Here is a 24,704-nt window from a genome sequence, read left to right as displayed (position 1 = left end):
TGGTATTGGAATCCCCAAAGACTTCTGCAAATACATTCTGATTTGCAGACCTCCTCTTTCCCTTTTATGGCCCACCTTTTGGTGACTCCACTGCTAATTCATACATACTTTGAATAAATCACCTAAAGAGTATATAAGTCTGAGAGTCTGAAGAGCTGCATTTTAGTCTGTCTCTGGCACATGTTAGCTATGTCACCTTGGGCTTTACCTATTGGGACCTGGAGGACTTCCTCTCCAAAACCAGGGGATGGGGTAAATTATCTCCAAGGTACATTCCTGCCCTGACATTAAATACTACCTTGAACAAAACCTCATATTTCTATAATGCTTCAAAGTTCAGTTCAGTTCAATCCATTTCAATTCATTCCAATAAGTGTTTATTAAGTCTCTAAAAACTATGTGTCACTATCTAGGCACTGAGAATATAATGGAATGTTCTCTGCCATCAAGAAACATCCATTCTACTGAGTACAAGACACCATCATCACAACAACCTTGTGTGAAGTAGGCAGAGTAAATCCTATCCTCCATTTTATAGATGGTCATATAGTTATTAAGTGTCTGAGGTGGGATCCTGACCTAAGTCTCCAGATTTCAGGTCCACCCCATGCCGTTCCTGCTATGTTCTCAATGTAATTTGCAGTTACATAAAGCATACATAACTGCCCCTTCTGATTCTAACCAGGGGTATGTTTCTTTGCTAGAAGACCATTCTCTTTAAAATTGAAAAGTGATTCCCTCATTAGCTGTAGAAATAGAGGATCCAGTTGCTCAATGAACCTTTAAAATTGAGCGACTCTCTTTTTCTTCTTCCAGTCCTATCTGTGGGACTGTTTTAAGCCTGTGGACTTCCTATGAAGGATGACGGGAAGGCCAAGTCACTTTATTCTCCTATCCTTAACCAGCCTGTGATCATGAGCACATGAGCAGGTAACGCCCTTGTCCTGCCTAGATGAGTTTCACCTTGGGTTTTGAGCTGCCTCATCTATGTTTCTTATTTTTTCTTAAGTAAATGCCTCTTGATCATGAGATGCATGTGTCTGGGCTTGGAGGTCTCCTTATGAGTTCAGAGATCATGTGTCTTTTGATAACAGCTGAATAACCACAGTAGGAAGAAACTATTCAGAGCTTCTTGAAGAGGTGACCACTAGCAGGAATGCAACTTCTGCCTTAACTTTCAAGGAGACATGGACTTTTAGGCAGCCAAGGTGAAATGTAAAATGCCTAAAGAGCAGTCCTATAAACTGCTTCATTTTAAAATGGTTTTAAGTATCAGTCTTACAGCAGAATGTAGCAGTAGTGACTACAACTATTTGTCAGAGACTCAGTTGAGGAATTATACTCAGTGAGTGTTTTGTATTAAGAATGCCTTTTGTGTGTGAGAAATAAATACCTACCCCATACCTGATTCTTGGTGTATGATTCTTTGATGCCCTGGATGGACATGGAATTGTTTACATAAAAGGAAAAAAGATAATAGAGAAATAATTGCTGCTTTTGGCAGTGAGAAATTTGTGGGAGGAGGGATTTCCTCTTTCCTTGCCCATCCTTTCCATGGTATTGTTAAGTGAACTTCTTTGCTTGATATCAGATGACCTCTTTAGACAAGCTCTGAATAGTTATCAATTTCTTCCCCCCGCAGTCAGTCAGGTCTGATAAAAAGACAAATGATCTCTGAACATTTTCATGATCAAGATACATTCACCTAAGAACAAAAAATAAATGAAAATTTAAAAAAAATGAAACTCATTTTGTTTCCAATTCCCACATATCCAATTAGCTGCCAACTTCTCCATCTATATCTTTACAATATTTTTCACTTCTGATCCCTTCTCTCATCTCACACAGCTATTACCTTAAGACCCATATCACCTCTATCTTACAATGCAATAACCTTTGTAATGGCTTTTCAATTGGTCTCTCTGAAACCAAGTTTCACCTTTCTCCAGACTATTCTCCACATAGCTACTAAAGTGATTTTCTTTAAGCACAGGTCTCACCATATCACTCCCCAACTCAATAAACCCAAGTGTCTCCCTGTTGCCTAGGATCAACAGCAAATGTCTCTCTGTGTAGTTTTTTAAAGCTTTTCATGAACCGATCCCATCCTATCTTTCCAGACTTATTATGTATCCTTCCTCTTTTCTTACTTTATGGTCCGAACAAACTAGCCCTCTTTCTATTTCTTGTATTTACAATTACCATCCCACTTACCTGCAATACCCTCACGCCTTACCTCCATCTCATAGAATCATCCCTTCCTTCAAAATGCAGTTCAAACACTCTGATGTCAGAGGTTCTTAATTTTGAGTACACAGTCTGTGGATAGATAGATGAACTTGGATGTGTATATATATATATATATATATATATATATATATATATATATATATAAACTTTTGGTTTTCTTTATAATCCCAATCTCTTTTATTTTATGCACCTAAAAACATTATTCTGAGAACGGATTCATAGTCTTCTGGAGGCCATGCCAAAGGGCCATACCGAAAAATAAAATTTAGAAGAAACCAGATTTTTATTAAGCACCAACTTATTGTCAGGTGTGGTGCTAAGCACTTTACAAATTTTAACTCCTTTGATTCACACAACCCCAGAGACAGGTACTATCTCAATTTTACAGAGGAGAAAATTGAGTTATGTAGAGGTTAAATGACTTACCTAGTGTCACACATTTGACAAATATCTGATGCTAGATTTCAATTTAGGTCTTCCTGACTCCAGGCCCAGCATGTATCTACCATACCACCTAGCTATATGAAGCATTTCTTGCTCTTTCTAACAGATAATGACTTTTCTCCCTAATTGCCTTGTATTCACTACCTAATAAGGCAGCTGGGTGGCACAGTGGATAGAGTACTAGCCTTTGAGTCAGGAATACTACTCTTCATGAGTTCAAATTGGGCCTCAGCCACTTATTAGCTGTGTGACCCTGAGCAAGTCACTTAACCCTGTTTGCCTCAGTTCCTCATCTGTAAAATGAGTTAGAGAAGGAAATGTGAAACCGCTCCAGTATCTTTGCCAAGAATATCCCCAGTGGGGTCCCAAAGAATCAGATACAACTGCAAAACAACTCAGCAATAAAAATGCTTATTGTATTTGTATGTCATCTATAATTATTTTATATACGCTTGCATATGTGTATTCTATTGTCTTCAATAAAATGTAAGATCCTTGAGAGGGAGCATGATTTCATTTTTTTTCCCAGTATTATTAGCTCTGGCCCAGTGCCTGGCACATAGTGGGCATGTAATAAATACCTGTTAATTGATTGGATAATCAATTGACTGATTTCATTGCAGTTTCTGTTGTTGACTAATGTCCATATCAACACCTCAGTCCCCATGTCTCTTAAGAGGCTGTGTGTGTAGCTTTATTTCTTGAGAGATCTCCTTTCCACATCATTTGAACTAATTGAAGTAATGGAGAAGTTATTCTGATGCCAGAACACTCTTTTTTCCGTCCACCTCCCCTTTGGTCATGGGAGACAATAATGTTTATAAGACTTCAGGCTATTGCCTTGAAGTAGTAGGGGAAGGATCTTGTGAGCTAGACTACCATTAAGTGTCTCTTTGCACTGCCGGTGCTTCCTGGAAAACTGATTCCAAATTGCATCTTGCTTTGCCCCCTAACTAGAAATGCTATAGCCACCTGACCTATGCCATCTTCCTAAATGGTTTTCTCCATGGGAATTCAGAATCTCTCATTTTGTGCTCAGGACTGACCACAAATAGGCTCCTAACATTTGCTAAAACAACTAGCAGATGGAAACCAACATTTTATAGGAACATATTCCACCTTAATTATATGTATTGTCTGCCAATGTTTATAGAGTCTCCGAGGGAGTTTGGAGGTAAGACGCAGCTTGCAAAATGTGGTTTTGATTAGAGGGATTTGTATCAAAGGTATCATGACTCCTCTTTAGTCTCTTTCTCATCTCTCCATGCCCTCAACTCATGTCGATTGAACCCTGACTTTCTTTGACTTTACCTAGACTGATAAGGACCTGTTTCTCACCATTATGTCAGTGGTTAGGAGTTAGGCAAGAATTTGAGGCTTCCTTTTTGCAAAGCATTATGTGCGTCAACCAAAAGACAGGTTCTCTTAAAGATTTAGGGTGAAAGAGTGCTAAAATTGGTGTCAAGGGATCTGAGTTCAAAATCTGTCTCTGCCATTTATTAACTTTGTGACCTTGGATAAATTGCTTATCCTCTCTGGACCTAAATTCCATCAGTTGTAAAATTAAATGATTGGACAAAGGTCTCTTTCAGGTCTCAAGCTATGACCAGGTGTTTTATATTGTACAACTGATGGCATAAATTATCTGCTTGACATCCACTATACAGAAATGCTATAGAGAAGTTGCTTTCCACGTATTATTAAATGTTATACTTATCTGTGTATGTACAACATCACCCTGATAGAATAGATGTTCCACGAGGGCAGGAACCTTGTCTTATCTAAACTGTTTATTAACCTGGTTCGTAGTAGCAAACTCTCTACATATAGTAGGTGCTTAATAAATATTTATTTAATTTTAAAAGAATATATACCCTAAGGAGCAGTTAGGTAGTACAGTGCATAGAACATGGGAACTGGAGTCAGGAGGACCTAAGTTCAAGTTTGACATCAGACACTTACTAGCTGTGTGGCTAGTCACTTATCCTCAACTGTTGAAGAAGAGTATATACCCTACTCTTCAAAAGAGAAGAGAAAAGGAATATATCATAGGTCTACACTCAGAATCCTTGTGGATGAATTTTTGTGATTTTGAGTCCTAAATGGCTTTGGTCAAAGCTCCTTTCCTTGGCCACTGCTCACTACTTGATCATGTCAGCCTGATCCCTTCTATCCTTTTCCTGCAATCTGCCCTTCTAATGGCTTTCATTGATTGGCCAGTAATCAGTCCCAGGTCAAGCCCACTTAGTGGTCATTGTTTGAATCCAGACATCTCAAAGTAAATGTAAATGGCAATTGTTTCTATTTTGACCAGAAAGCCTGAGCTCTTCCCCTCCCAGACTGATGTTTTTAAAAACTAGGTCAAAGACACAATCATTCTTTACCTCACTTCTACAAGAACATTATACATCATCGTATATGGGTAAAAATGGAGACCAAATAAAAGAGAAGTGAGTTGACCAAGGTGACTCAGATTATAATCACCAACATAACTGGGACTTGAATCCTCTGACTGCAAATACAATCCTCATTTCATTATCTAAGGTCTTTTCCAGCTCTGATATACTATGATATCTAAATGTTCTTTAAAAATAATAGTAATATCTACCTCTTAAATAGTACTTTAAATTTGAGAAAGTGCTTTACAATCCTTATCTTATTTGATCCTCACAACAACCCTGGGAGGTAGGAGCTATTATTCTCCCCATTTTGCAGTTGAGTAAAAGGAGGCAAACCAAGGTTAAATGACTTACACAAGTGTTTAAGACCAGATTTGAATTCAGGTCTTCCTGAATCTAGGCCCATAGCACCACCTAGCAGATTTGTTTTGAGCAAGAGTCCAAAGTTTTGTGAAAGGGGGAAGGCCATTAGATCTTTAAAAGCCTGGATAATGGAATTTGTGTTGGCAAGTAAGATTCCAGAGGAAAACTAAAGGGGATATTTGCTGTTTTTCAGAATTGTCCTGCTTAGACCAGCAGCATTTGGAAGGCATGGGGTGGGGCATAGAAGGCTGTTTCTAACTAGAAACTGATCGTGTGAAATGGTGTCCTAGGATCCAGTTCATGGTTTGAGTATCAGGAGACCTGGTTCACATGCCAGCCTTGTCCCTGAGTATCCTGTGTCTTCCTAGACAAGTCACTTAGGTTTTAAGTATCTTAATTTCTTCATTTGTAAAATGGTGATGATATTAATATCCTATTTATATGATTGACTATGATGAGGATAAAATAAAATGTATGTGAAAATTATACAAAAATTCATTCTCATTATTATTGCTACTAGTTATATATGCTGAATAGAACATGCTTATAGAGAAGCAAGTGGCTGTAGAGTATTGATAATTTAAAAGTAAAATTGGTTATAAAGAGGAAGAAATTGTGAGATAGTTGTAAATTGGCTCATTCAGCTACTGGATCCAAAGGAGTCATAACAAGGTCAAGAACTTGTTTTGGAAATAATTCAGAGAAGAGGAAAGGGAAGGCATATAAGGGTGGGAAGGACAGCAGAAAGAATGTGTGGCAAAAATGCCTGTGCAATTTCAATAGCTTGAGAAAAAAAGAAAAAAACTAAATCTCCCCAGTCATAAGTCAAACTTCATCATGCCACAGCCATGCATATTTCCTATTTCTGTGTGATGAGAAAAAGGCAAAACTAGGTGTTGGAAATGGGAGAAAACTTTGATTTCTTTTGCTGGTCCTAATCACTTCATGGAGACTTTGAGGATAAGATTTGCTTTTCATATTCACTCTATATTCTCAAAAAGCCTTACATTTTAAAATGTTTAATCTAGAAAAAACGGTAAATGTTGGAGAAATTCTGGGAGAACTGGAACACTAATGCATTGTTGTCAGAGTTGTGAACTGATTCAACCATTCTGGAGAGCAATTTTTGGAGCAATGCCCAAAGGGCAACCAAACTGTGCATACTCTTTGATCCAGCAATACCACTACTAGGTCTTTATCACAAAGAGATCATAAAAAAGGGAAAAGGACCCACAAGTACAATGATATTTATGGAAGCTTTTTTTGTGATGGCAAGAATTGGGAATTGAGGGGATGCCCATCAACTGGAGAATGGATGAACAAGTTGTGGTATATGAATGGAATGGAATACTATTGTGCTATAAGAAATGATGAGCAGATGAATTTCAGAAAAACCTGGAAAGACTTACATGACTTGATGGTGAGTGAAATGAGCAGAACCAGGATAACATTGTACACAGAAATAGCACCATTGTATGATGAACCTCTATGATAGACTTAGCTCTTTTCGGCAATACAATGATCCAAGACAATTCCAAAAGATTAATGATGGAAAATGCTATTCACATCCAGAGAAAGAACTATGGAGTTTGAATGTAGATCAAAGCATTCTATCTTTACTTTTCCTATTTGTTTTCTTTTCCTCATGGTTTTTCCCTTTAGTTCTGATTCTTTTCGCAACATGACTAATGTGGTGTTGGGACTGGAAGCTCAATTCCGTGTGGACAGTCTCGGGCAGGTAAAAGTGGGACTTCTAAATCTTAGAGTCTTACGAGGCCCTCCATGAACAGCGGGGGTTCGAGAAGGTCAGACCGAGCTAGCTCGGCTAGCTCGGGTATTTCCGCCTCTCCCTTGGAGATACCTGATGGGTGGAGTCTCCCTGCCCTCGAGGTCGTCCCGGATTGGAGCACACCTAGTTACCTAACAGCACGGTATTGAGATGCAAACTGTGTGGCTGAACATTAAGTAGGATTGAGGAAGCCTAAAAGCTCTCTTAGCACGTGTGGAGCCAAAGAGAAAAGTAGGGCTCCGTTTCTTTTCTTTCCTCTCTCCCCTCCCCCTCTCTCCCCGCTTGTACTTCTACTTCCAATCCCTTAAGCTTAGCCTCCTTAGGAAATCTCCCCCTCTTCGTCCTAAGAAAGAAGACCCCCTGCACTTGTAACTGAAACCCTGTAATAAAGCTCAACCCCTGTTTGACTCTGGAACGTCCTTTCTCTCATACGTGCATCTGGCGTGGCCAGCCGAAGACCTCGGGAGGTGAGGTAAGGAAGACTCGGGTAGCCCAATACAGGCCTCTAGGCTTGGCAATGTGGAATATGTTTAAAGAGATTGTACGTGTAAAAAATTCATCTACAATTCAGGAATAATAATATTACTGATTCACGGTTGGCAGGTAATGTCTGTTGAGTAGGTTTTCCAGTATCACTGAGGTAGGTGGAGTAGAAAAAGCCTTTAGATTGAAGTGAAAGGATCTGGGTTCAAACCACCACTCTACTAATTTTACCTTTTGTCACCTTGGGAAAGTTCATTCTCAGGGGTTCAGTATCCTCATCTGTTAGAAAAAGGAGGCTGAACTAGAGCGGGGATCAACAAACTATGGCCCGTGGGCCAAACCTGGCTTGCTCCCAATGTAGCTTGCAGGCCATATGCAACCAGACAGATGGCTGATTTGGCCCAGAAGCTATAGCTTGCTTCCCCCTGGTCTAGATGAAATATTCTTAGTCTTTTTTTTGTGCTATGGTCCCTTTTGGGAGTCTGATGAAGTCCATGTGTCCCTTCTCAGAATAATGTATTTAAATGGGTTAAAAAATGCTTAAGATTACTAAGGATGCCAATTATATAGAAAGAGAGATATAATTTTTTTCCTCATCCAGGTTTGAAAATCTGAAATCTTTCCATTGATCCCTTCAAGTCTGTGGACTTCAACTTGGTCTAAATGATCTTTAAGGTCCCTACTAGCTTTAAATTCTGGGAAATTGGCAGATTTCCATGGTAACATCCACATTTTTCCATCTAGGGCCCCAGTGACACTGTTCAACAAGACAGTTGGCTGGAGTTCAGGGTATCTCATGACCATGGAACAAAATGAAGATATTCTGCTTTATGAATTCTACATTCCAGACAAATTGATCTATGGTAATTGTTGCTCCCCATATAAAAGGTTTGATTTTTCTCTTTGTTCTTCTGTTTTGCATTTATTTTGCACCTCATGCCCGAAATATTTTTCCTTTTCATCTTTGTCTTTTAGAATCCTTGGGTCCCTTCAAGATATAAGTCTATTGCCATCTCTTACAAGAGGCTCTTTTTTTAATTCTACCAGTTGCTAATTGAGTCATCTGATGGACCGGTGAATAAAGCACAGGGCCTGAAGTCACGAAGTTCTAAATTCAAATTCTTCTTGAGATATTCACTAGCTGTGTGATTCAGGGTGAGCCGTTTAATCTCTGTCTCAGTATCCTCAACTGTAAATTGGGGATCATGACAGCACTTTCTCTGCAGGGTTATTTTGAGGATCAAATGACATACTATTTGTAAAAAAGCACTTAGTAGATGGTCTGACACATACTAGGTGCTATATAAATGCTTATTCCCTTTCCATTCCTCTTGCTAATGCCTCTGCCTCTTGCCCAATCCTTTGTAATTTGCTCTGTATACATGCCATATGGACTTATCCCTTTACATAGATCATAGAATCTTAGATGTAGTGCTAGGACCCCAGAAGCTATCCAGTTCAACCTCTTTATTTGACAGATGAGAAAGTAGAGCCCCAGAAGGTAGAATGTTTCCAAGGTCAGGATTTGAATACAGGTCCTTTGACTCTAGATCAAGTACTCTTCATACTATCCCATTTTGTTTCACTCTGGTGGAATGTAAGCTGCTTGAATGCATGGACTGTTCTGTTTTTATTTTATATACCTAGCATTTTGTTGCTGTTTAGTTGTTTAGTCATATCTTACTCTTCATGACCCCATTTGGGTTTTCCTTGGCAAAGGTCCTGGGGTAGCTTAACATTTCCTTCTTTAGCTCATTTTAGAGATGAGGAAACTGAGGCAAACAGAGTTAAATGACTTGCCCAGAGTCACACAGCTAGTAAGTGTCTGAGGCTGAATTTGAACTCAGGAAGATGAATCTTCCTAACTTCAAGCCCCATGCTCTATCTACTGTGCTACTTAGCTACCCTATACTTAGCATAGGGCCTGGCATACAGCAGGTGACTAAATGCTTATTGAATTGAGCTGAATCAAATGCTCCATAAAGGATGAAAGGCACAAGAATGCTCTCTTTACTTTAACCAACTGAGCTAACCATTCCAAAGTTTCTGAAAAATCAGGAGTAGAAGAAACCTTAGAACATCATTTCAATTGTGCCTTTGCCTTCAGGATATTCAACACTTAACCCTGAATGCCTGATGGGATAGGGATAGGAATTAGACCTACAATAAAGAACTCCTGCTACACATACAGGCTTTACCAGAGCACTGCAGTCCTCCCAGGGTCACACAGCCCAGAGTCACTCACCTAGGACCTAGTTTTGAAGCTATCTGTCTACTCTGCCACCTTGTCTCTTATGAAGGCAAGGGATGCAATTGACATGAATGTTTTGAGAGGACAACAGACAACTCCCTTCAGTACTGGCAGAGAAGAACTATTTCAATAGGAGATGAGGCTGTATGTAATAACTCAGAGGATCAGTTCAGTTTCCAGTGAAGGAATCTCTTCTTCTTTCATTCTCATCTCCATCTATTGGTTCAGGGACTGCATTTGGAATTACCAAGATGAATTAGTAAGGAGATAAAAACATGAATTTCCCAGAAATCAAGTCTTTAGGTACTCCAAAGGCATCTAAGCATCACTCTGCTAGGTCCTGTGAAACAAATATGAATTTAACTGAGATGATTTTGTACCAAAAACATTACCTTTTACTTTTTCACCCACAGAGACTTGGGGTTTGGTGGATAAACACATGCTTATATGCCATGAGATGCAAATTAGCACTAGAGGTATTTAGAAGTATATGAAAAAAATCAAACTCGGCCACAGCCTCCTTCCACCAGGAAAACTCCAGATTTGCATTAAACAACAAGCAGAAGAAAGAAGTTGTAAACAGAGTTCTCTTTTAGGAATAAAATTTGTGTTTAGAGTCCAAAAGTAATGTAATTGCCTGGAAACTATTATCGTAAGTAATTCCATGGTGATTAGTTCATGCTCCCATGTCTCAGGCTTGTAGTAAAGTCTAGCAGAAACAAAGGCTTGGAATCTAAGCTCAGTAATCCAAGATCCCAGGCTTGAGCTTCGATCCAGGGATAGGGCAGGAGCGCACAGGGCCTGAAACTCCTGACAGCCCCATCTACCTCTACCTCTCTTAAGTGGACATGCCCTCCACCTCCCACAACCCTTTCACACAGGGTTCTTGATTCAGAATTTCTATTTGATCTTCTTTATCTTGGAAGTTTCCCTATTTGGAGGAGCTGCCTCTTGGTTGGATTCCACTTTTTCTATGTTTCCCATTTTACAAACAATTTTCCTTCTGTCTATCATTTGGAAACCTCAGTGACAGAGGCTCCTGCCAGTCTGTGGAAGGGGGCTGGGATGCCCTTGGCACTGGGAGGAGGAGACAGGAAAAGTAGGCCTCTCCATAGGCTTCTGCTCCTCACCTGAGTAAGGTTTCGTGGGTTGACTCCATCCAGATTAAGCATATTCCATTTTGGGTGCTTTCCATTTTCATGGGCTGGGATAAAGTGCTGGAGGGAAAGTAGCTAATGTTACAAGACAGCTAGTTTAGCTGCCATGGAATACGTCCTCTTGCTGCTCTATTACCCACATAATGATATGTTCTGAATAGTGCATACAGCTCCATACACATGCAGTTTTGGCTTTAGGGCCCAGAGACCCTTTTGCCTTTTTAATACAATTCCATGTTTCTTGTAAATTTAATCACTAACTCTTTCCTCTGATCTTGTCTAAGAATGAATGAATGAGTTAATGAATAAATGAAAAAGCAATTATTAAGTGCTCATTGTGTGCAAAATCCTATGCTAAACACTGGTAAGATAAATGAAAAAAGCAAAAAAGTCTCTGCATTTAAGGAGCTCATTTTCTAATATGGGGCCATAACACATATAGGACATTTCAGCTTCAAGTCAGATGGAAAAGTCCCATGATCCTTAGGGAGCATCAACAATGTTATTTTCACTGATAAAACCATATCCATTTCTGATGTTGACTGATATGACATTGCCAAAGACTGAGTGGAAAGAACTCTTCCCCTTGATGCCTTGTTTAGGAGCTGTGGGCTGTTACATCTGTAAATATACTTGCCAAGTCACATCTCCAGAAAGGTTGATTCCCTGAATGATAGCTGCAGGGGAAGAACTGGAAACAGAGCCAGAGGTGTATGGGGTGGAGTGGGGTGGGGTGGGATGGAAGAGGTGGAACTGAGATCCCCAAGCTCTTCACTTGCTGTAATAGGGCCTGGGAAGATGGTGGTTGAAGTGATGGTGGTGGTGGTTTGACTTATTTGACATATGATATCTTTTATTTCTCTTTCAAGGTGCTTTGATGCTTTAGCTAGGATGTATTGCCTACCCAATAGGTGGCAGTTGGTCATCGCTTGACAATGGGTGGGGTGACTGATCCCTTCTCTACAAGAATTGCTCTCTGGGGTGATGGCTATAGGGGCTGGGTCAGAAGCATAGCTAGAGGTCTGGAGTGCACTTTTTTTCCTGGGACTCTTGGGCTTACCTGTCCTTGAATGGCAATAATACAAATATACTGTATTTGAAGTCATAAGACCCAGGTTCGAGTCTTGATTCTGCCATTTACTATCTGCACAACCTCAGTTATGTCCCTTATCCTCACCCTTTCTTCCTCTAGAATTGCAGTGTGGGCCTGTTCAAAAGACTTGGACTGGGGACTTGGCTTCTAGTCCTAGTCCTACATCACAGGGTTGTTGTGAGGTTCGGTTGGGATCATTGATGCTAGAGTGCTTTGAGACCATAAAACATTCTACATACATTTCTGAGAGGCACGGTAAAGTAATAGACAGAGCCCTGGGTTCCAAGGCAGAGGATGAAAGTGACATTGAGCAAGTAATTTAACTGCCCTCAGTTTTAGTTTCCTTCTTTGTAGAATAGGTATAATAATTCTCCCACTACTTACATCATGGGTCCTCTTGTAAGGACTATAATTTATAAACTATATAATTTAACATTATATATAATATACTATATATAGTATACTACATATACTATATAATATAATATTTATAAGCTATAAAATACTATACACATTTAAACAATTAATCTTTTAATTTTCAAGCTCACTCCACAAAAGGCATATGAGAAGCACGGAAAGCAAATTTTGGAACAAATAAATTATAGTAAAGAATCCATCAAAATTATGTATGTTAAAAAATTCTTTCTGTTCTATCTATGTTTTCTAGTGTTAAGGCTTCTTTAAGTGTCACAGAAAGTATGGTATAATAGATAGAGAGATGACTTCAGAGTTAGGAAGATGTAGGTTCAGGTTCTACTTCTGATCCATATAGTCTGAATGACTTTGGGCAATACACTTAACTTTGCAGAGCTGGTGTGAATCTAAATTGGTAGAGGGTATTTCCTAAGTTGGATTTTCTTATACCAGTGAAATTATATGTCTGGTGGGGGTGGGGGTACCACACAACATTCCTAATCCAAAATTTTGTTTTTGCCTTTTTTTCACTTGTGTCCAATTCTTTGTGATCTCTTTTGGGGTTTTCTAGGCAAAGGTGCTGGAGCGATTTGCCATTACCTTATCCAGCTCATTTAACAGATGAGGAAACTGAGGCAATTAGGGTTAAGTGATTTGCCCTGGATCATACAGCTAGTAAGTATCTGAGACTGGATTTGAACTCAGATTTTCCTGATCTCAGGCCTGGCTCTCTATTCACTTATAATTTGTTGAGAGGTCAGTTCTTTAGCTGGCATCCAGAGCCTGATCTACTTCAGGTCCAGGGGTGACACATCACAGTCAAAGATAGGAGATGATATCCAGCTTAAGCATCTGCAGGTGGAGGGTACTAAGTCTGCACGAAGCAAATCTAGACAACAAGCTGAAAAGAAACAAGGAGACAATAACTAGAAGCAGGGTAGACATAGGGTCAGCCATGCTTTTACAATCCATGAATGCACCATCGTAGGCTCATTCATGGTAGAATATGTGAATTAAGGTACAATTTGGTAGTCATCTTCTCCTGAATAAACAATAGTTACAATATTATCTTTCCTGTGTCATATTCTGTTGAACCAGATTTTCCTGGATACTGTGCTGGGACATCTGATTCACAATCCAATACTCAATATTTGAGATCTTATGTGTTTGTTGTTTTCTAATTTGCAGAATTGGAGTCATCATTCTGGCTAGAGACATACTTCCTCCCAATGGTCTATTATTTAAATCACATAAAGCAGTGAACAAATTATCTTTCCAATGTTGATAAGAATCATTAGAATGTAATTTCCTTATCTGTTCTTTCAGTAATCCACTCATTCTTTCAATTAATCCAGATGCTTTTGGATAATATGGAATATGATGTATCCATTCTATGTTGTTAATACACAATATCTCTACTTTTCATTATCTTTGAAATGTGACCCATTGTCACATTAAATCTGCATTGGGGTTCTATAATATAGACTTAAGATATGTAGACTTTTACAGGTGTTTTTCTGGGTCACGTTCTTACAGGGGCAAACCAATTACACACCTGAATAGGTATCAACATGAGTACATACAAATTTGCATCATTTATCTTGGAGTAGGAGGTCCAATATAACCTATTTGTCAAATTTGGACTGGTACTTTCCCCCTTGCTATTTCTCCAGTTGCTACCTGAAGAACATTGCTTTTCCAATTGACATATATGACATTCCTCTGCTACTTGTTTTAACAATGGATGAGAGGGCAGAGTCAAGGTGATGGAATAACAGCACGGACTTTCTAGAGCACTCCCTCCAAGCCCAGCCAAATACCTGTAAAAATGACTCTAAAGAAAATACGGAGCTGCAGAACCCACAAAATGACAAAGTAAAGCAAATCTCTAGCCCAAGATATCCTGGAAGGTCCCTGGGAAGTATTTATCATGCCATGATGGGAGCAGAGTGCAGTGCAGTATGCATTGTGCTGGCACAGATAGGTCCTGAGTAGGCTTCAGGGGAACTGAATCTCTCATACCTGTAGTGGTTTCCAGACTTCAGGACTCCAAAATGCCAAGGATAAATTGAAAGGTCAGTGGAAAAAAACCTGTGGAACCTGTGTGAGAGAGTAGAATGGTCTGGCCCAGTCCCAGGATGGCAGAAAGGAGAGGGGGCAGAGGAACTCTTGGCAACCACAGCAGGAGAGACACCTGTAGCCACTGTTTCTGGAGCTCTAGGCCAACAAATTGTGGGTGGATCGAGTGCCTGACAGTACACCCTGCACCTGATCTGGAAAAAGAGAACTACCTTGACAAAGAGCTCAAAAGTCAAGTAAATGGTTGGGGAAATGAGCAAAACCTGTAAAAAGAATCAGACTATAGAATATTATTTGGTGACAAGGAAGATCAAAATATGCAAACAGAAGACAACAAAGTCAAAGCTTCTCCATATAAAGCCTGTAAGAAAAATATGAACTGGTTTCAGGCCATGGAGGAGCTCAAAAAGGATTTTGAAAATCAATTAAGAGAAGTAGAGCAAAAACTGTGAGGAAAAATGAGAGTGAAGCAAGAAAATCATGAAAAACAAGTCAATTGCTTGCTAAAAGAGAGCCCAAAAATACTGAAGAAAATAACACTTTAAAAAATAGAGTAGCCAAAATGACAAAGGAGATCTAAAAAGTCAATGAGGAGAATGTGATAAAAAGCAGAATTGGTTAGGTGGGAAAAGAAGTCCAAAGCTCACTGAAGAAAGTAACTCCTCAAAGATTAGAATGGAGCAGATGGAAGCTAATGACATTATGAAAAATCAAGAAATTAGAAAACAAAACCAAAAGAAAGAAAAAAATAGTAGACAATGTGAAATACCTCATTGGAAAAGCAACTGACCTGGAAAACAGATTCAGGAGAGAAAATTTCAAAATTATGAGACTACCTGAAAGCCATGATCAAAAAGAGCCTAGACAACATCTTTCAAGAAAATATCAAGGGAATCTTAAGTGAGGGGGCAGAGTCAAGATGGCAAAGTAGAAAGACACTTATACTGTAGCACTTCCCTCATAGCACACAAAATACCTGTAAAAAATGATTCTCAACAAATTCTAGAGTAACAAAAGCCATAGAACAGAGTGAAAGAGATTTCCAGCCAAAGGTAGCCTGGAAGACCTATAGGAAAGGCCTATCCTGTGAGATGCTGAGCAGAATGGAACCCAGCCCTGACCATGCACTACAGGGAGGAACAGGACTGGAAAAAGTCTCGGGAGCAGAATCCCCAGCAGGGAGGGTCCCAGATCCCTCAACCCACAAGTGCCAAAGAAAGCTTCAAAGGTCAGTGTGGGAGGGCTTTCCCAGCTGTGTGACAGGGAAAGGGGTTCCTCCATCACTGGAACCAGGCAGTGACAGAGACAGAAGCAGCAGCAGCAGTGGTGGGCAGCTGCAGTGGCCATGAAAGCAACTTGGGTCCACTGTCCAAGCTGCTCAGCTTAAAGCCTCTGGGAGAATTGAGCAGGGGATCTGAACCACAGTCCTCAGTGGTGGCCCCACCCCTACCCAAAGCCCATGGGGGAATTGAGTAGCTGATCTGAATCTCAGCCCTAAACATGGTCCTAGGGGGAGGAGGAGCACTACGATCCTCCTTTTGATAAAGGATTCAGAAGTCAAGTAACTGGGTGGGAAAATGCCCAAAAAAGGGAAAAAAATAAGACCATAGAAAGTTAATTTCTTGGTGAACAGGTATCTCCTTCCATCCTTTCAGATGAAGAAAATCAATGCATACTGTCAGAGGAAGTCAAGGCTTCTGCCTCCAGTACCTCCAAAATGAATATGAAATGGGCTCAGGTCATAGAAGAGCTGGAAAAGCGAGTCAGCAGCTTGCTAAAGAAGAACCAAAAAAATGCTGAGGAGAGTAACACCTTTAAAGATAGGCTAACTCAATTGGAAAAAGAAGTCCAAAAAGTCAATGAGAAGAAGAAGGCTTTAAAAAGCAGAATTAACCAATTGGAAAAGGAGGTTCAAAAACTCACTGAACAAAATAGTTCTTTAAAAATAAGAGCAGAATTCAGGGAGGCTAATGAGAGAAAATCCTAGGAATACTGTGGTCAAATTGCAGAGTTCCCAGGTCAAGGAGAAAATATTGCAAGCAGCAAGAAAGAAACAATTTGAGTGTTGTGAAAATACAATCAGGATCACCACAGGATCTGGCAACTTCTATGTTAAGGAATCACAGGGCTTGTAACAGGATATTCCAGGAGTCAAAAGAACTGGGATTAAAACCAAGAATCACCTACCCAGCAAAACTGAGTATGTACTTCAAGGGAAAAAATGGCCATTCAGTGATATAGAGAACTTTCAAACATTCATGATGAAAGACCAGAACTGAATAGAAAATTTGACTTTCAGACACAAGAATCAAGAGAAGCATGAAAAGGTAAACAGGAAAGAGAAATCATAAAGAACTTTCTAAAGCTGAACTGTTTACATTCTTATGTGGAAAGATAATATTTTTAACTCCTGAGACTTTTCTCAGTACTTGGGTAGGTGGAAGGACTACACACACACACACACACACACACACACACACACACACACACACACACACACACACACACACATAGACAGAGAGTACAAGTTAAGTTGAATCAGAAGAGATGATATCCATAAAAAATTAAATTAAATTAAGGGGTGAGAGAGAAAAATATTGGGAAGAGAAATGGAATGGGGCAGACTATCACTCATAAAAGAGATAATAAAAATCTTTTTCAATGGAGGAGAAAAGGGAGGAGGTGAGAGGAGAAAAGTGCAACTTACTCTCTTCACATATGGCTTTAGGAGGGAATAACATGCACACTAAATTTGTTGTGGAAATCTTACATTACAGGAAAGTAGGGGAGAAGGGGACAAGTGGGGTGAGAGGAATGATAGAAGGGAGGGCAAATGGTGAGAAGGGAGTAACTAGAAGAAAACACTTTTGGGAAGGGACAAGGTTAAATGAGAGAATAGAAAAAAGGGGGGTCAGGGTAGGATGGAGGGAAATAAAGTTAGTCTTACACAACATGACTATTACAGAAGTCTTTTGCAAAATGACACATATATAACCAATACTGAACTGCTTGCCTTATCAGTGGGGGTGGGTGGGAAGGGAGGGAGGGAGAGAAATTGGAATTCAAAGTCTTAGAAACGAATGTTGAGAATTGTTATTGCATATAACTGGGAAGTAAGAAATATAGGTAATGGGATATAGACATTTATCTTGCCCTACAAGAAAAGAGAGAAGATGGGTATAAGGGAAGGGTGGGGTGTGATAGAAGGTAGGGCACATTGAGGGAAGGGATAACCAGAATGCAAGGTATTATGGGGTGGAGGATGGGGAGAGATGGGGAGAAAAATTGGAACTCAAAATTTTGTGGAAATGAATGTTGAAATCTAAAAATAAATAAATAAATAAAACCATTAAAACAATTTCAGGTTGAAAAACAGGAGAGGGGAAGGAGGGAGAAAAATTTGGAACTCAAGATCTTGTAAAAAAATGAATGCTAAGAATATTCTTGATACATAATTATGGGGAAAAATAAAATACTATTTAAAACAAAAAAAAGAAATTATCAAGGAAAATTGCCCTGAGATTCTAGAACCAGAGTGTAAAATAAATATTTAAAGAATCCACTACTTGTCTCCTGAAAGAGATCCCAAAAGGAAAACTCCTAGGAATACTGTAGTCAAAGCTTAGATCTCCCAGGTCAAGGAGAAAATATTGCAAGCAGCAAGAAAGAAACAATTCAAATATTGTGAAAACACAATCAGGATAACACAAGATTTAGCAGCTTCTATGTTAAGAGATCATAGGACTTGGAATATGATACTTCAGAAGTCAAAGACACTAGAATTAAAGCCAAGAATCACCTACCTAGCAAAACTGAATATCACACTTCAGGGAAAAAAAATGGTCGTTTAATGAAACAGGGGACTTTCAAACATTCTTGATGAAAAGACCAGAACGGAATAGAAAATTTAACTTTCAAACACAAGAATCAAGAGAAGCATGAAAAGGTAAACAGGAAAGAGAAATTGTAAGGGGCTTACTGAAGTTAAACTGTTTACATTCTTACACACAACGATAATATTTCCAACTTTTGAGGGTTTTCTCAGTATTAGAGCAATTGGAAGGATTATACACATCTGGTCAGAGGGGAAAGGATGACGCGAATATGAAAGGATGACATCTCAAAAATAAAATAAGGATTGAGAAAGGAATATATTGGGAGGAGGAAAAAAATAGAATGGGATAAATTATCTCTCACATAAAAGAGGCAAGACAAAGATTTTCAATGGAAGAGCAGAGAGGGGAGGTAAGAGGGAAAAAGTGAACCTTACTCTCATCACACTTAGCTTAAGGCTTAATATGCCTGCTCAATTTACTATGAAAAAACTATCTTCCACTACAGGAAAGTAGCAGAGAAGGGGATAAGAAGGGTGTTGGGGGGGATGATAGAAGGAAGGTAAAACGGGAGGAGGGGGTAATTAGAAGTAAACTCTTTTGAGGAGCAATAGGGTCAAAAGAGAGAATAGAACAAATAGGGGGCAGGATAGGATAGAGGGAAATATAGTTAGTTTTTCACAACATGACTTTTATGGAAGTGTTTTGCATAACTATACATGTATAATATATATTGAATTGTTTGCCTTCTTAGTGGGGATGGGTGGGGAAGGAGGAAGGGAGAGAAGTTGGAATTGAAAGTTTTAAAAATGGATGTTAAAAACTGTTTTTACATGCAAGTGGGGAATATGATATACAGGTAATGGGAGATAGAAATCTATCTTGCTGTATAAGAAAATAGAGGAGATGGGGATAAGGAAAGGGGGATGTGATAGAAGGGGGGAAGATTGGGGGAAGGGGTAATCAGAATGCACTCTGTCTTGGGGTGGGCAGAGGGGAGAGATGGGAAGAAAATTTGGAACTCAAAGGCTTGTGGAAATAAATGTTGAAACTAACAATAAATAAATAAAATAAAAAAAACAAACAAACAAACAATGAATGAGAGATACTAATACCACAGTCTCTGCTCACTGGTGTGAGGCTTGAATTCCTAAATGGCTGACCATCTGATGGACCCATTTTGCTAGTACAGGATCATCAATTGGTGTCAGAATGACAATATGTTGAATAGCGATCTTTCCTAGTTGATCAGCATGTACATTGTACACATGTTCTGGTGTAGTGAGGGCCACATGAGTCTCTTACATGAAAAACTGACAAATTAGTAAGCAAAAACTTATCCCATATATCTTCCCATAATCCTTTGTGCCAGACTTATTTGCCATGAATTTCCCAAAAATAGTTTTTCCACATAGGCATCCTTGTAGCTAACCAATCCGTGAACATATGACACTGTCCTCCTTGTTTTATTTTGATAACTTAATGTGCTGTTATAAATTCAGCATATTCACTACTTCCACCTCTTCCAGTATTTTTCAAAGTCTGCCTACTACATGGGTTATGGGTTACCACTTTTGAACATCTTTTGTGACCCAAGTATTTTGTTGCCTCCATCAGTATACCATGTATGTCTCTTTGTTCTTCAGTTAATCCATCATATTTATCATTACATTTTTACCAAGGACTGTACCAAGTGTTGCTTTTGTTCAGGGGGTATAGCAATTCCCCCTGCATCTATGTTTGCTATCTTTTCAGGTAAAGTAAAATTCCACTTTTGCCTGTTTTAGATCTATTTTGAATACATCACTTCCATTTAATTATGCTAGCCTCTTGTGTATGTCCAATTTTGTGAAAAGCTGGGGTACTCATTACCCAGATCATAATCAGTATTCCAGATTTTAACATTACCACATGACCAAAAGTCAGTCGTTTAGTGTCTACCAAAGCCCAGTAAGCAGCTAACAATTGCTTTTCAAAAGGGGTATATTGAATTCCAGATGAAGGGAGTTTCCTAGACCAAAATCCAGAGGGTACATTTCGACTTTGTTGTTTTTCTCATGAACTCCAGTTTGTATATTCATCCTGTACAGTCACTTATTATTCTACCTGGCCACTTTGCATAGACCATAAATCTAGGTCCAATTGTATAGCAGCTTTTGCTTCTTCAAAAGCTTTCCTCTGTTGAAGTCCCCAATCAAATTCATATTTTTTCCAAGTAATTTTTTGTAAGGGTTTCAAAATTTGTTCTAGATGTGATATGTAACATTGCCAATATCCAAATAATCCTACAAACTTTGGCCCTCTTTCTTACTGGTGGGGATAGGAAAATCTTGAATCTTTTGTTGGGCTTGCTGGAGAATCTCTCACAGTCCCTTATTCCACCATATATGTAAAATTTTATGGTTTGAGCTTGCCCTTGAAACTTTGCAGGGTTAGTTTGCATAGGAATTCTCGACGTTTGGGCTCTCCTTTAAAAGAGCAAGCTGAAGGGTCTCAGGTGGAAGAAAAGGTTATTTGTTTAGCTCAGAAGAAGTGAAAAGAGGGCAAAAGAAGTATACATATAACTTTTGTACAGATCCAGTGCGGTTTCCATGGCAACAACTGCCAGGAGAGTGCTTGGGAGGAAAATGAAATGAAATCAGAGTTGGAAAATGAAAAAAAAAATGTTAGAGGGAAAGGCTTCTCAGGCAGAAGCATGCCCAGTACTAAGGTAGAAACAGGAGGACTGGGGGGAGGGGAGGAACACAGTGTTTAGGGAGATAATTGAGGTTTTTACTCAGCAGGAGGTCACAGATATTTTGAGTCAGCTCACCCAAAGGATGGGAGAATCGTTAATATCTTGGATGGTAAGAATCAGTGAGGAAGCAGTGGGAGGAGTATGTGTAGATGGTATGGATTCCTTGAAATTCCTAGGTGTTAGTCATGACTTGCACATGACTTGCACTTGGTTTTGTTTTGAGTGAGGGAGAGCTGTGCAGATTACAACACTAGAAAGCCAAATCCATCATAGTAACCCAGAAGTCAATATGCATCAGCAGTGCAGGGGACAAAACCATTCCCAAGCCTTCTCCCTGGGCCTTTCCAAAAGCAAACACTCATAAGACTAGCTGTGCCTGCCTGTATCTTCTCTCTTCCACCCTCCCTGCTCTCACCAACTTTGTCCCAGTTCTTCTCTACCTTTCCTGTTCCACCCTTTCACATGTGATTTAGGCTTCCATGAGATTTAAGCAGGTCTGATGGGACTAGTAATGAATAAAAAAGATCTCCTTGTTTAAATTACCATTACAGAGATACAATATGCATACAGAAATTTTTAGGGATAGGGAATTAGACCTGTACTTTCATTGCTTTAGGAAATTCCTTACTTCTAATGCTAATGAAGGGTGAGATTTTCTCTGAAATTTGTACTCTTAGAAAGCTTCCTAGAGCAAAGCTGTCAAACAGGCCTACTATGTCCTCTTGAGTGGAATCATATTAAAATGTGAATGAGAAATACTTAACAAAATAAATAAAAATATAGTAGAATGTTATGTGAACATGGTTTTCTAAGTCAATATGTAACCTGTAGAGATCATTATGTGTGGTTTAGTGATTCCATTTCTATTTGAGTTTGATGCCACCGCCTAAAGCACTGAGATGTTAAGATTTGCTCTGAGTTACACAGCAGTACTGGTCAGAGGTAGCATTGGAAGTCATATCTTCCTGGTTTTAAGGTTTGCTTTTCATTATATTGTGGCTTTGTGGTTGTTATTGTTGCTGGCATGGTATCCTCTGTGCCACCTAGCTGCCCTGTAATAATAAAAACAACAATTGACATTTACATGATGCATCACAGTTTGAAAATTGCTTCATATATCTCATTCAAGCTTCAGAATTAGTCCTGTGAAGTAGGCACAATAAGAATTATCCCCATTCTCCATTTTACAGATGAGGAAACTGAAGGTGGCAGAGATTGATTTGCTCATAGTTGTGCAGCTAGAAAGTATTGGAAAGACTCGAACCCAACTTTTCCTGACTCCAACTCCAGGACTATATCAAAAAATTATGAGGTACCAAAAAAAGGGGAAACAACCTATACGTACTAAAATATTTGTAGCAGTTCTTTTTGTATTAGCTAAGAATTGGAAATGGAGGGGCTATCCATCTTCCACAGAATGGCTGAACAAATTGTGGCTTATGATTATAATGTAATATTATTGACTATAAGAAACAAAGAATAGGATGATTTCATAAAAACCTGGAAAGATTTATATGAACTAATACAGAGTAAAGTGAGTATAACCGGAAGAACATTATACACAGTAACAGCAATATTATATTTTGAACAACTGTGAATAATTTAGATATTCTCAGTAATACGATTCAAGACAATCTCAAAGGATTCGTGATGAAAATCCTATCCACTTCCAGAGAAAGAACTTATGGCATCTGAATACAGACTGAAGCATACTATCTACCTTTCTTCCTTCCTTTCTTTTTGTATTTCTTTTTTTTTCACTAATAAGGAAATGTTTTACATGATTGCAAATGTATAACTTATGTCAGATTACTTACTGCCACAAGATGTGGGGAGGGAGAGAGAGATAGAATTTGAAACTCAAAACTTTAAAAAATGTTGAAAATTATTTTTACATGTAATTGGGGAAATATTAAAATTATAATGTAGAATAGATTATATAGCATTAAAAGAGACATAACCATTGAACTATAACTCTAAGATCTTTTCCATCTGTAGCATTATATTGCTACATTGGTAGCTATGTGATATATGGAAATTTTCTATAAATATACACATAAAATGGAAATTGTACATGTATATATGTATGCACATATACACATACATATGTACATATATACATATACATACATGTATGTGTGTGTGATTTTTTAGTGGCAGTTCCTCATAAATATTCATTCTAAACTTAGACTTTGAAAACTCCTTCAGAACAGAAGATTTGAACTATGAAAAGCAATTCTTCTGAACAATTCAGACTTACAGTGTATTTATTTGAAGTCCTTCCACCATCCCCTTTTTTCTTTTTGTTCTTCAGCTACAAGCCATATTGATAGCATATCCAAGAGAAGTCAATCAGAAGACAGAATTTGAAGGAAAAGCAAACAAGTAAAGAAAGGCAGCCTATTCGTTTAGGAAACTTGGGGGAAGGTAGCAGAGAAAGATTTAGGAAGGGAAAAGTTGAAGGATCTATCATTGTTTTAATGACTTTAAACAGAAAAGATATCTGTTCATCATTTTAGAAAGTTTGCATTTGAGACCATTTAAGACTAATTTACAAGCACTGGATGATAGAAATTACTTTGGTATACTATGCAAAAGTGAAAGCAGAAATGTCTGGCCTTACCTAGCCAAAATGTGGACCATGAGAAATTATAGGATCTTAGATTAGAGCTGAAAGGAACCTTAGAAGCCAGGTTCAATGCCCTCAATTTTTTTTTCAGATGAGATTACTGAGGCCCAGAAAAGTTGGGTGGCTTTCGTAAGGTTACACAGCTATTAAATATTGGAACATGGATTCAAACTCAGATCTTAACTCCAGGTCCACTGCTTTAACGACTACACTACATAATTCACTTCTTTTTCAGTTATAGCTAACGGATATCTGAAATTCATTCCGTCTTTCAATATCTAATCTGAAAACAGGAAGTTTTCAAAATATCAACAGTTAAGAAGACATTTAAAGTCATTCAATTACCACATAGCTATGGCTTTCATTTCCAGTGAAGCCACTATTCTTTTCATCTTGCTCTCAGTTTTGTCAGTTGCTCCCAAATATTTAGTGTTGAGAGCCAAAACCCATCTTAGAAGAAAATTCTCCTTGACAATGAAATTGACTTACTTCCCATATCAGTCTCTTCAAGACTCAAGATTCCCAAATCCTCTTATCTGACCATAATCTGTTGGCTTTCCACCTCTCCTCTACCTTCACTTAACTCTATTTTTTTATCCATACCTACTCTTCATCTACTTATTTGTCCAATCCATCAAACCCTGGGTTCTTGTCTAGGTCATCTCCCTTGCACTAGCTACTCTTTTCTTTTTTCCACTTCTTGATCCTTTGGTGAACCAATTCACTTCAATATTGTGCTCTTCTTTTGAGTTCCTACACCCTGGCCATGTTGCTGGTTATGCC

Source organism: Notamacropus eugenii, chromosome 2 (assembly GCF_028372415.1).
Source record: "Notamacropus eugenii isolate mMacEug1 chromosome 2, mMacEug1.pri_v2, whole genome shotgun sequence".
Classification (NCBI taxonomy): domain Eukaryota; kingdom Metazoa; phylum Chordata; class Mammalia; order Diprotodontia; family Macropodidae; genus Notamacropus; species Notamacropus eugenii.
The sequence above is the reverse complement of the archived record's forward strand: the minus strand, read 5'-3'. Positions refer to the sequence as shown.